This window comes from Eupeodes corollae, chromosome 1, assembly GCF_945859685.1.
Source record: "Eupeodes corollae chromosome 1, idEupCoro1.1, whole genome shotgun sequence".
Taxonomy (NCBI): domain Eukaryota; kingdom Metazoa; phylum Arthropoda; class Insecta; order Diptera; family Syrphidae; genus Eupeodes; species Eupeodes corollae.
In genome coordinates, this window is record NC_079147.1 from 229,568,926 (window position 1) to 229,576,428 (window position 7,503).

Sequence of the window (7,503 nt, forward strand, 5' to 3'; positions counted from 1 at the left end):
TGTTACTGGTGCTCGATATCGTGACATGATTACACTTCTGTCAAAATTGGATGATATTGATTTGTCCAACATGTGGTTTCAACAAGACGGTGCCACATGTCATACAGCCCGTGAAACAATTCAATTACTGCATGAGACATTTCCAATTCGTGTACTCTCCCGTTTCGGTGATCAAAATTGGCCTCCTAGATCGTGTGATTTAACACTATTAGACTTCTTTTTATGGGGTTATTTGAAATCACAAGTCTATGTCAACAATCCCACAACCACCCGTGCATTAAAGGAGGAGATTCAACGCTGCATCAACGAAATTCAGCCACATTTATGCAGAATGGTCATGGAAAATTTCAACAAAAGAGTACGCATGTGCATGCAAAGCCGTGGAGGCCATTTGTCCGATGTGTTATTCCATACATAACCCTATCCTATGTACTTTATGAGTCAATAAAAATATAACTATCAAAGGACTAAAAACGGCGTTTTCTATTTAATTCAAATCTTGCGTTAATTTTGGGACACCCTTTATAAACGACCTGTAAAAAAATGTTTGTTTACAATGATGAAAACCAATGATATCTATAACTGGCGCCTAAGATGGGTGCATAACAAATGGTCTAATCTCTTTTGAATGCAAAATAGTTGGTCTAATGCTGTTTAAATAGAGTTTTTATAAATTGTTATAAACAAAATTAAAGCACTGCTTTTGTTGTTGAATAATATAAGCTTTTATGGAAGTGGTCAATAGTTAGTTCTGTGTCAATCATTGCATTGCCACGAGACCTACAAAAATCAATAGTTCACGCATTTAAGACGGGATTGTCGAGCTACAAAATTGTTAAGAATTCTAATTTGTCATATTCATCGGTGTAGAACATTATATTAAAATTCAAAATATCTGGAAATTTAACACCAGGTAAAAAAACGGGACCACCAATTGCAAAGCCTCGTCATTTAAGGGTTTTAAAGAAAATTGACGACAAACTGCTGTTGCAATAACTATCCAATGTAGAGAACGAATTAAAAAAAAGTGTTTCTGTCAAAACTTATAAGCGGGCGATGAAAAAATGGGATACAAGTATTATAAGATTTGTTTAAATTAAAGTTACTAATTTGGTTAAAAATTCAGGCAAAAGAAATAGCACTTTTGACACCTAAGTAGAAGAAAATGCGACTTAAGTGGGTCAAACGACACAAAAACTGGATCAATGGTGATCCGTGATTTGGAATGATGAGTCAAGATTCGAAGTTTGTGTTGGTGATGCAAAAGAAGCATTTCATAAAGACTGCATTAAGCAAACTGTGAAGTTTCCTGAGTATCTTTAGTGGTATGGGGATGTATGTATGTCTGGGCGTCTTGTGAACAAATTCAATTCAATGGAATGGTAAAAGCTGCCAAGTACCAAAACATTTCCGAAGAACAGCTTCGACTATCTATTCCACTAGCTTTTATCCAATCAAGTGATTGATAAAAGTTATGTTTTTCAACAGGATGGTGCTTCTTGCCATGTTGCTAGAAATGGTGTGGTTATCTACTGCAGCAATTCCTTTAATGGAAGCAGCCCATATTTTGCACCAATCAAAACCGTTTGGCAGAAAATGAAGCAAACATTTCATTAGAAACCAGATCGGACACTTCAAGGCATATGAGCCAAAATAACAAATATTTGGAAAACTTTTATTGCCGAAAAATGCCAAAAGATAGTTGACACTTGACACTATGCCTCAACGCTTCGAAACACTTACCAAACCCAAAGATTAAAAAAAACTAATTGACCAATTATTTTGCTTCTAAAAGATGAGCTTTTAAAATATTAGTAGATTTGTAAGATCGCTACACAACAATTATTTATTAATCATTTAAAATAAAATAATTAAGCCTTAACATACAAAAATGTTTTCTGTTCAAAAGATTTTAAGAATCAGGAAACGTTTTTATCGTGTCCTCGGTAGACTAACTATTTTACGCTTAAAATTGCTCAAATTCCACTCTACTTCAACTGAATACGCAAACATTTTTCAAAAATGCTTTTTAATTTTTTTTTTCAAATATTGAGAGTTTTTGTGACTTCAATCGATGCTAACTACTCCTTTAAGATGTTAAGAATACATTTTTTGAAAAAAAATACCCAAATAAAACTGCGAGTCTTGCTTTCGCCCGCACTTGTAAAGTGTTTCATATGTTAAGTAGAAGCTTTTTTCGAGACAAGTGAATAGGTAAAATGACAATTTAAGCGTAAATTTAAATCAACACTTTTAGTGTTTTCAGTGAAATTAAATTTGTAATCTGAAATTTTAAGACCAATGGGTAGATTTAGAAGTGTTTCAAAAGCTAAGATTGATTTGATGAGACAGCAAGCCCCAACCGGACATGCAGCAGCTGATCAAATTGGAGAAGTTTTAAAGGGTTTTATTCTTACTTAAAAGATAAAGATTCGTACAGAAAAATAAAAAAGACAGTTAAAAAACGCAACAACAGCAGCTTAATGATAAGCATTTAAAGGGAGTGAATCGCCTTTTTCTGATTCTGTCTCAAGTCGCTCAACAGAATTAAAAGTTATCCAACATTTGACCCATTTGATAATAATTAAACTTTAAAAACGCTACTTAAAGATCAACGCTATAAGACTCAAATAATCTGAAGAAAGAATGGTATCACGTGGTTTCTTAAGACCGTACAACTTTTAAATTTTGATAAGTCTGATGGGCAACCTTTTATTTTCAAGATTCGAAAAAGAAAAAAGGTGTTAAAAGTTTCATCACAATTGTGATAGAGGTGTTGTAAAATGGAATGCTGTTAGTTATTAAAGAACACTTAAATTGAGGTCGTTAAATCAAAAATTACTGCATAAGGGAATTCTGGATAGATAAACTAAGCCTTGCAACAAGATAAATCGACTATTCACTTAGTGCACATAATAAAAGCTTGGACAGAGGAGCAAAACTTTTACGAATCGTTTAAAGGTAAAGATGGAAGTTAGCAACTTCTAAATTTAATAAAAACTGGTTTTAGTCCAATCCAATAAACATTTTAATTTTATGTACCCATTCAGATAACCTCAAAAAATATTTAATTTTTTCTAGTAGAATTCTTTGAAAATGGGCGAAAGAAAACCTCGTGGTTCATTTTGGATAATTATTTTCTTAACATCTTAAGGGAGTAGTTAGTACCAACACATGGCGCAATACCCATCAATATTTGGAAAAAATGTGAAAGTATTTTCAAAAACGTTTGTGCGTATTCAGTTGAAGCGGAGTGTAAAAGAATCAGACTCGGGGGAATCAAACCCCCACGGACGAACGGGGTTGTACAGAGCATTAATTTATAAACTCGGCACTCCCGCCGCTGCTGGCCGTGTACCTTTTACAATTTTTGGAATAGGAACTATTAATTTTTACATTTTTTATTTTAAGTCAAAAGTACGTATTTTAATATCGCACTATTTCTATATTTGATCAACCCTCCTTTTCAACCCAATTTAACTTGAGAAAATAAGAAGCATCCATATATTAAAGAACACTAAACTAAACAAGCATTACATCTATATTCTATACTTGCTTCCTGATTGATTGAATTATTTCATTAAGCTTTTTAAAAATTTAAATAAGGACATGTTACATTCATTATAATACTCCACAAAGAATACAATTGAAAAGGGACACATGAAATGCCCAGGAAAAATGCCCTGCCGTTAAGTTTAAGATATATAAATCGTCCATCATTAATATCTCAAAAAAATAAACAAAAGGGCTCCTGTTTCTGCTCCTTTTTCTTTTTAGAAAAAAAAAAGATTTTTCCGCCAGTTTCATTCCTTTTTAAAATACACACATTTTATATGCATATCTAGTTTTTATGATACTGGAAAAAAGTCTGGCTCAATGAGATAGACAAAATGGGTAAATGAATAAAAGAAGCCCATGTTGAATTTTGGGTCAACATGATTGATCTCAAACAATATTCAAATATAAATCTTTGAGTTTTGGAAGTAAGGAAGGCACTTGATAAAATTACTTTAATTTTGAAGAAGAAAATAAAAGCCAAGTATTAAGAGGCCAATGCAGGCATTTGCAATAACAGACCAGATATCGATCAACAATTTGGAAGGGTCGACTTTGTGATTCGTGTGGTGTTCTAAAAATTAATAACATGAATTTAAATTAAAACAGAACACATAAATAGTTGCTTATTGTTTTTAGTTTTGAGGTTTTTGGAGAGATGTCTGTGTTTAAGTACGTTCGTACGTAGTCCGTACGCTCAGGATATCTCAAGAACCAGTAAGAGATTTCAAATAAATTTAGTTTTACGGAAACAGTTTTACAGAAAGATGCAAAAAGAACTTTAAAAATGGGTGGTTTTTTACAATATAGACATTTTAGAAAAAAGGGGGAACATTTTGTTTGAACTAAAATATCTCACAAGCCAATTAAATTTTGTAGCATATTTAACGACATGATACTGAAAAGTATATAAAAAAATATTCAAATAGGAATTTTTTTTAAATAAATATTTTACGACCAAAAACTGATACTTCCTCCAAAATAGGCTTTGTTCCTGGCAATCATGTTGTATTTTTAAAATGGTTTTTATGGGCTTTATTCAATTCGGATTCAAAATTAGTCTATCAAATAAGGTTTTTATACATAACTTTTAAAAATAAAAAAAACACATATGTTTATAAAGCTTTTCAAGGTTGTTAAAATTCATTACGAAGCTTTTTTTTCAACATTCAATTCGTTATGGTTTTAAAATTCTTTATTCAATATTCAGGAGAAATATTAATAGTATTTCAATAAATTTACGAAAAATCTTCATAAGTTGTTAATCTTTAAAAATCCTCAAGTATTTGGCCAAACCTGTGTTCAACAGAAAAGCGCAAATCGGATTGAAAATACTTTTTGTTATGAATCCATCGTCTTAAAAATTCTATCATATCAAGTTTCTAAGTTAAATTAAAAAATATAAAAATAATGTTGAAAACGTGTATTCTTAAAATTTTAGCAGACAGTTTAAATAGAAGTTCGGATTTGCAATCAGCACTAAAAATTAGCTTATTTTTCAAAAATATGAACCCATTAAATTCAAGGCTCAAAACATAGATTCAAATAAAAGCTATTAACTAATGATAATGAGTATTTCGAGAAAATAAGCAAGATACTAAAACGATTTGAACTATTAATGGAAAACAAAGATTTGTACTTTGCAAAATCATTATACGATTTATGGTAAGGGATATGTTGTGGTTTAACTCAGCCTTTTTTTGGTGAGGTGATAGAAAAAATTTAAGGTGAAATTCTAATCCAGGACAACTTTATCCTTTAAAAAAGGTTTTTTTGAGTCACAGAAAAAAATCGTAATTTTTTCGAACAATACTAATTTCAAACTTTTTTCATTTTATTCAAAATATTGTTTTCAACATTCAGTACAATTTTTATAGAAATCCAGCAAATGGTTTCGATTCAAGTATTATGAGAACAAAAGAAGATAGGTATTGGCTTCAAATTGTACTGTCACAAAGTTAAAGTTTTAGAAAAATCGGATGAGAAGTTATCAGTGTGGGTAGCATCACATTCTTTTTTTTTCATTTTCGATTTATAACTTCGAAGTTTCAAGTTGGCAGCGTTGGTCTTTCATACCTGTCAAAGCTTTCAATTACATTTGAAGTGTCGTAATATTCAGATAATAATAATGATTGCCATTTGTGACAAAGAGTCGCTTAAAACAATGCATTAAAACTTACTATATAAAAGTTTTCGCTCGTTATGTGATGACAATTGCCCTTCTAGAGAAGAAATTAAAAGCGTTACAGCTGTCCTAGGGTGTGTGTCGTTATACCGCTCAGTAGAAAATGTTGTTGTTGCAAGTGTTGCTGTTGATGCGATTTTATCGATTTCCAGATATGGTCGATTGATAACCGATTTTTTTACTATACAAATTTAAGGTCATATCTTAGATGGTACATAGTCCCAATGATATGGGACAGTAAGACACACAAAATGACCAATTATATCCTAAATGCGTAAGAATTTTCTGTTGTGGTAGTTTCTTGTTTTGGCAACTTAAGTTGGTCACTATGCAAAAGGGCAGATATTTTATTTGTTAAAGAAAACTCCTGGTAAAAATGCTTGCAATACAATCGATTTTGACATTAGAAGAAAAATTACAATTCAAAAAGAATTTTGTTTCGTCCAAAATGATAATGGTTTAAGCGAACTCTTGTCCATGGTGGTAATTCTTTAATGGAAGTAGTGCTGTTGGTGCTTAGGCAATATATTCAATTTCAACGTGAGTGGCTAAAATATTATTCCGAGTTAATAGCCCCTATGTCTTAAACGGTTGGAATTGGAGCTAAGATTTTGGCTTATGGTAAAGGTGATGCCAAAGTTATGTCATATAATGGAACAAACGTGGGGACCCAAGGCATCTAAATATTATTTCGTTTACGATCATTTATTTAATGAAACCTTTTCTTTTATATTATTTATTAAATTAGCTTCCGATCCCTTACCACTGGTGGGGAGAAAACTTCAGCTGAACGTTAAAAAGAAAACCGAACTCACAATGGTCATTACAATTAATAAAAAGAGGCTGGGATGCGACCCACACTGATAACTTCCGATCCCGTCTGTCGATTTGTCTTGCTTAAAAGTTTGTCTATATGTACTTGTATCAATTTTTACCAAATTTGCGTACCATTTTTTGTAGATTTTATTTTTTATGAAAAATCGGACTGTTGGATTTTTATATAAAAATTACTGAATATTGAAAACAATATTTTCTGTGAAATAAAATAAGTTTGAAGCCAATATTTTTAATTTTTGAAAATCTAATTGAGCCGAAAGTAAATTTTTACCAAGTTTTAGTATTGTTTTTTTTAGACTTTTATTTTTGTTAGAAAACTGTCAATTCGAATTTTTTAAAAATTTTACCAAATGTTGATAACAATATTTCTTATAAGATAAAATTAGTTTGAAGGCAATATTTAAAATTTTTGAAGAGATATTTGAGTCGAAAATCAATTTTTACGAACTTTTATAAAATTTTTTTAGATTTTTAATTTTTGTAAAAAAACTGTCAATTCGATTTTTCTCAACATTTTTTAAAATGTTGAAAACAATATTTCTTATAAGATAAAATAAGCGTGAAGCCTAAATTTCAAGTTTTTGAAAAGATATTTGAATCGATATTCAATTTTTACGAACAGTAATGTTTTTTTTAGATTTTTATTTTTTATAAAAAAAAACTGTCAATTCGATTTTTCTCAAAATTTTATCAGATGTCAAAAACATTATTCTTCGTTGCACGAAATTGTTTTAGAGATGAAATCATATTTCAGTCGTAAAATTTTAAAATTTTGGGGTGACAATTTTTTTTTCCGTTTTATTGATATATAAAAACAACCGTTATATTGATTTTTTTCAAAAAATATACCTATTTGGTATCACGTTACAATATATTATATTAAATTTAATTCAAGTCTCTAGCGTTTTTGGTTCGTAAGATATTTA